The sequence below is a fragment of the Pteropus medius genome, unplaced genomic scaffold (genome assembly GCF_902729225.1).
Source record: "Pteropus medius unplaced genomic scaffold, Ma_sr-lr_union100, whole genome shotgun sequence".
NCBI classification, from domain to species: Eukaryota; Metazoa; Chordata; class Mammalia; order Chiroptera; family Pteropodidae; genus Pteropus; species Pteropus medius.
In genome coordinates, this window is record NW_024340696.1 from 6,201,802 (window position 1) to 6,207,884 (window position 6,083).

Here is a 6,083-nt window from a genome sequence, read left to right on the forward strand (position 1 = left end):
CTAAAGCACATAGGTTTTTACCCGGCAGGAAGGGATGTGAAGAAAGATAAATGAAGAGCTTGATTCAAATTTTACCAGCCTTCAGGGATCCTAGTGACAGCGTCTGACCAATCTATTGTAGTGGAAAGAAGGCAGTCTCTGAGTGGAAGTTTCTGGGTCCTAGTGTCTTCTCAAGCAAAGTTAATCTCCCCTTATCTGAATTTTCTTCTTTCTGCATCGGGAGAGGAATATCTGTCTTCCCTATAGAGCTACTTGTTACTGATAGCGAATAAAATAGCTGTGAAATGCTTTGAAAAATTCAAAGAGCCATAGAAATATAAAGCAGTATTGTATTCATGGCCATTAATTACTATTCTATTATCAGATTTCAGGTGCACAGGATTGAATTACTTTTACTCTTCAATTCTTGACATGTTATCATCATCAAGGTCTTTTCTCTTATTTATTTCATTATTCTCTTTGATCCTGGTTCTTCACCTTTATTCCCTGCCACCCCAAAAACCACTGTAATGTGTTTAACATGTTCTGTATTCTATAAAAAATATACACACACACTCACTCACACACATATGGGTATTTTAATTGCATAAATTTGTAATTTACATATGAGTAGCATTGTTTTATAGATCTCAGTTCTATCACCTATCTCTATGCTTTTAAGAAGCCTCATGCATCTAATTAATCACTTAGAATTGCCACAGAGTACCTAAAGATATGCATTCCCCACCTAGAACAACTAACTCTGAGTGAAGGACCTCATGCTGCCTCCAACCTCCCACCACAGTGAATAGCAGCCATGACTGTTCTTGTGCACTGCTCTCTATGGTCATGTTTGAGACTCTATTTGAAATATATGCCCAGGAGCAGAATTGGGCAAAGGACACCAACAGGCAATTTCCAGAAAAGAAAACCCAAAGGACTAGCAAGCATTTGAAGTTTTACTCAAATGTATTAGTAATCAGAAAAACGTGAATCAAAAACAAATGAGCCATCACTTTATACATTTTAGATGGGCATTAATTAAAAAGCTGCATAGTGCCAAGTGTAGGTGGAGATGAGAGATATAATGTCCTCGTCCACTGCTGGTAGGGAGTAGTGAGGAGCAGTAGCTGGCACAGTGGTTCAGGAGAGACATCTGGTAGTTTTTAGCCAAATTCAGACACACGTAGTTTCTGATAGGTATTATTTTTATTATTGCCATTTTGCACTAAAAATAATCATTCCACACCTACTTATCTCATTAGAAAATACTTATTTAATATTTACTAACCTAGCACTATTAAATGTTAGAACTATAGCAGCAAACACTCCAAACATTGTCCTTGCTCTCATAGAATTTAAGATACTGCTGGAGATGCTTTATCGTCTGGGTACTGCTAGGTCCTAGCAGGGTGCCTGACTTGTTTTAGCTCAGTAAATATCTGCTGAATGAGTGAATGAGGAGCAGCAGATATTAAGCACCCTACTGCTTTCCAATCTTACTGGAAGTCAATAAACCCTCATCCCCTGAGACATTCCCCCAGCCATGGCTCGTACTTTTTGTTCTGCAACCTGTTCTTGACCTCCAGGGCAAACATTAAACCTGCCCTCCCTCCCGCCCCCCCAAAAAAATTATTTGTAACTAACATCAATTATCTTCCAAGCACTTGGCTAAGATCTTCTACATTCTAATATACATTCAGTGATGTAGGTACTATTTTTATGCTCATTTTACAGATGAGGAAGATGAAGCTCGGAGCAGTGATGAATTCACCTAAGATCATGCAGCTTTTTTTTCTTTTTTTTCCCCTCTCCAGTGTCTGTAAGCACCCTGGCATGAGCCCACTGAAGCTGTGCTCACTGCTCGAGATGAGGCTTCTAAGGTGCTCTGGTCCACAAGCGAAACCTGGCAGGCCACAGATCTACTGGCAGGGATTAGGATGGACCAAGATCACAGCTTTTGAGGTGCAGGCTAAGCTCCGCCCCAGATCATTTTTACTCCATGGCCTGAGTCCTCTCCACCACATCAGCATGTTTGGATGGGTAAATCCTAGTTTGGGCTACAATAAGAAAATACCACACACTAGGTTACTTATAAACAACAGAAATTTATTTCTCATAGTTCTGGAGGCTGGAAGTCTGAGATTAGGGTGCCAGCATGGTTGGGTGACGGTCCTCTCAGGGTCACAGACTTCTTATAGTATCCTCACATGGTGGGAGGGGCAAGGTCGCTCTCAGGCCTCTCTCATAAGGGCATTAATCAGTCTTGAGGGCTCCACCCTTGTGACCTAATCACTATCCCCAAATCCTACCTTTTAATTGGGCATTAGGATTTCAACATATGAATTTGGAGGAGCGGGGCGCAAACATTCAGGGCATAGCAGGAAGCATTTATCTGTGTGGTAGTACCTAAGGTCTTGACATATGCACATCCTATTCTTGACAAATAACTACTGAAGGAAAGGGCATTTTAATAACTGTCTGTTAAGGCATTGGTTTTCACCCCATGGTCTGAACAGAGACTCATCAACACCAGCTCCCTGCCCTCAGCCTCCAACGACACAGCTTTAAGCAGCAGAAAGTGCTCATTAGAATGGAACCCCAAAGCTTTGTGTTAGCTCCTCCCAGCAGCCTCAGCCAGCCCCCACTCAAATATTTCTGTTCAGGGCTGAAAAGATTTATAGCATCCTCTAGCTGCTGACGATGTTTCCCTATTGATCCTGCTTCCGGAACTCTGCTCAGGGGACAGGGAGTGACTGAAATGCTAAATTTTTACCAGGCTCACTGCAAAATCAGCCAGACAGCACAGGCCTCCTTTGGGACCCAGAGCTGAAGGCAGAGAGCCACTGAGTCACACACACTTGCTCCTGATCCACAGCAGGATGAATTTTCTCCCTCCCTTTAGTCGTGCTTTAAGAGCCAGTTTCCAGGTTTAATCCAAGGTCTTTGCCTGAAGGTTTCAGTCTTCCCCTTTCTCCTAAGACATTTATGCCCTGTGGCAGCACCACACCTTCACAGACCCACACTGTAGCCCCTTTCACACTGGTTACCTGGGTTGGTCTAAAACCTGTTTATCTTCTCTATTAGTCTTCAAACTCTTTGAAGGCCAGGGCTGAACAGTTCCAGCACTTAGAACAGGGTCTGTTGTTGAAAATGTTGAACTAAAAAGTAACACACACTGTTCAATTTTCACAGCAGGAACCAAGAATATGAGAAGCTATTTCTACCATGGGCGAGTTATAAACGCCAAATTTTAGTTCTAAGATTCTGGAGGGCAGGAATATCATTTGTTTCATGTTTAGATAAGAGAAATCTTATCCATGGGACAAAAGCTGGGTCAGGGATGGCAAAGTATATGTTCATATACACTCCTCTCTAGTATCACATCTATGACAGACATAATTAATTGTTCAAGGTGTCCTATTTCACTGAGTATCCAGGTAGCCTTTACTGATCATGGGAGATGAAACCTCTGTGTCATCCCTCAGCTGGGAACAGTCCACCATATTGTGCTTTGCACCCCAGATGATGCAAAGCCACGGTTTCTCACAGTCTAATTGAAAAGACAATACTTTCATATATAAAAAAATTAAATAACACTATAATGCTCCATTATAGTTTATTCATTCAGCAAAAATTTATTGAGCATCTATAATATGTCAAGTATTGTATAAAATGCCAGGAATATATGAAGATGAAAAGGCGCCAGTCCCTGGTTTCAAGGAGTTTTCAATGGAGAACATGGAAATACACAGTTACTATAGACTGTGGAAACTGGTAGGAATGGCTTTGGAAAGTCTGAGAAGGAACTAGAGAAAGGGTACTATATTAGTTTCTTGAGACTACTGTAACAAATTACCAGTAATTGGTGCCTTAAAACAACAGTAATTTATTCTCTCACAGTTCTGAAGGCCAAAAGCCCAAAATTGAGGCCATAATCCCTTAGAGGTTCCAGGGGAGACTCCATTCCTTGCCTCTTCCAATTTCTAGTGGCTGCCAGCATTCCTTGGCTTGTGACTATATCATTCCGATCTTCAAGGTCCAGCTCTTGAAATCTCTGTCTGCTTTGTGTTCTCATCATCTTCTTATTTGTATATATCAAAGTCTCCTACTGTCTTCTTCTTATGAAGATACATGTGATTGCATTTAAGGCCCAATTGGATAATCTCAGGAAATCTCTCTGTGTCAAGATCCTTAATTTAATCATATCTGTGTTCTTTTTGCCATATAAGGTAACAATCACAGACTCCAGTGGTTAGGAGGTGGGTATCTTTGGATGGGCCATTTTTCAGCTTCCCACAGGTACCTAGCATTTTTACTATGTGTGGCACATTATAGGCACTCAATGAATGTTATAGGTATGAGTAAAGCTGCACGTAATCTGAGGACACAAGAGTGAGTATGTAGAGAATTGCATACTCTTATACTGAGAATACATGGGATAGGAATCAAGAGGAGGAATTATAAACTGGGGAAGGAAGCAGTAAGACCAAAAGTGAGAGAACTGATTCAGTTAGACACCAGGGCGGAGCAGGAAGAAGGGAGAAGGTGAGACTGGGGACGATGGTGGGCTACAGCAAAATACTGAGAAGGAAATTTAAGACCAGTTTAGGATTAATCTCTGTGAAGTAGGAAGCTCACCAGCAGCCCATTTTAGACAGGACTTTGACCCCTTTGTAGGCTAGGACAACAACGAGGAGAGTGGTAAGGATGCTGAGATGCTACTGGGCTCCATGGTTTTCCGTCTGTTTCTTGTGCCCGCAGTGCTCTTCCTTCACTGCCTTCCTTGCCAGCTCCTACTCACCTTTCTGCTCTCAGTCAACTTGTCTATTTCTGACTCTGGCTGTCTTATCGCCCTGCCATTCACAGAGACCAGGGTAGCTAGTTAGGGAGGAGAGCCATAGTACAGTGTAGTGGATAAGAGTGAACATGCTGGAATGGAAGCAGCACCAGAGGAGAAGATTCACAGGACAAGGATTTTTATCTATTTTGTTCACTGTTGTGTGCCTATTGCCTAAAACAGTGCCTAGCAGATAGTAGGCACTCAAAAATATTTGTTAAAAGAATGAATGGAGTCTGTTTTTGCATTTAATCCTGGTTCTACTACTGTAAGTTGGTAAATTACTTAACAACTCTGTCTTGGGGCCCTTGTCTATAAAATCAGGATACTATTATCTGCCTCATGGGGTTGTTCTGGAGAGTAGAGGAATTGATACGGGCAAAACATTTAGAACTGTGCCTGGCACAAATGTGTTTTTCAAATCTGTACCACACAGATACTCATAGATCTCCCCAAGTTCAATATATATTTAATTTTAAAATACATTCTAAACTATTTTAAAAACTGCGATTTACAAAGGAATGCACACTCAAAAGTGTTCTGTATGAACATCAACACAAGGCAAAACACAAATGCTTCCACTTGCCTTCCTCTCATTGATTTTAAAATCAGTAAATGATCTGATTTAAAATTTTAATATACAGCTATACTAGCAAATAACTATGTGTTCGCTCTTTTGGAGCTCTAAGGAGAGATTTCACTTGAAAATAGGGTACATAGTCTGAGGAAGATACCTGTAACCACTCTTATCTAACTGTTTAATACAATGATAAGATTTGCAACATATGCAAAGAAGATGGTAGAGTTTGCTTTATTTGAAGAAATGTCCTTATTTTAGCACAAAGGAAGAGAGAATGATTGTGATCTGTTAAAATCGGCAGGGTATGAGCCCTAGTGTTCCACTGCAGTTACAAACTGTGAGGCACCAAGGTGGTGTCGGCCTTCATCTCTGCTCACTCAATGGAAGAGGGGTTGTAGCAGAGATGGCAAGTTGATAGGATATTCTTTCAAAACAAATAGCTTGACTGGTCCCCTCAAGTTGATTTCGTTGACTCGTTCATTTTAGAAATGAGAACAACATGACATGTTCCAGGTATTGTGCTGGGTGCTGAGATTAAAGTGGTGATAGAAACAAGATAGGCAGGATCCCACCATGACTGAGCATAGAGCCCTCGGGAAAGAAAAACCTCGATCAGTAAAAGTAAGTATGAGAAGTTCCGTGGTAAAGGCAATACTCCTCATGAGAGGTGGAGTAACTCACTTA

The 6,083-nt window shown here is 41.2% G+C and overlaps 1 non-coding gene across 1 annotated transcript; it reads right to left on the bottom strand.

The window, feature by feature from the left end:
- Positions 1–1,793: 1,793 nt before the first annotated feature.
- LOC120610840 (small nucleolar RNA SNORA52) lies at positions 1,794–1,927 on the bottom strand. The gene has a single exon (XR_005655015.1). It is a non-coding gene; the product is annotated as a small nucleolar RNA SNORA52 (small nucleolar RNA).
- Positions 1,928–6,083: the final 4,156 nt, after the last annotated feature.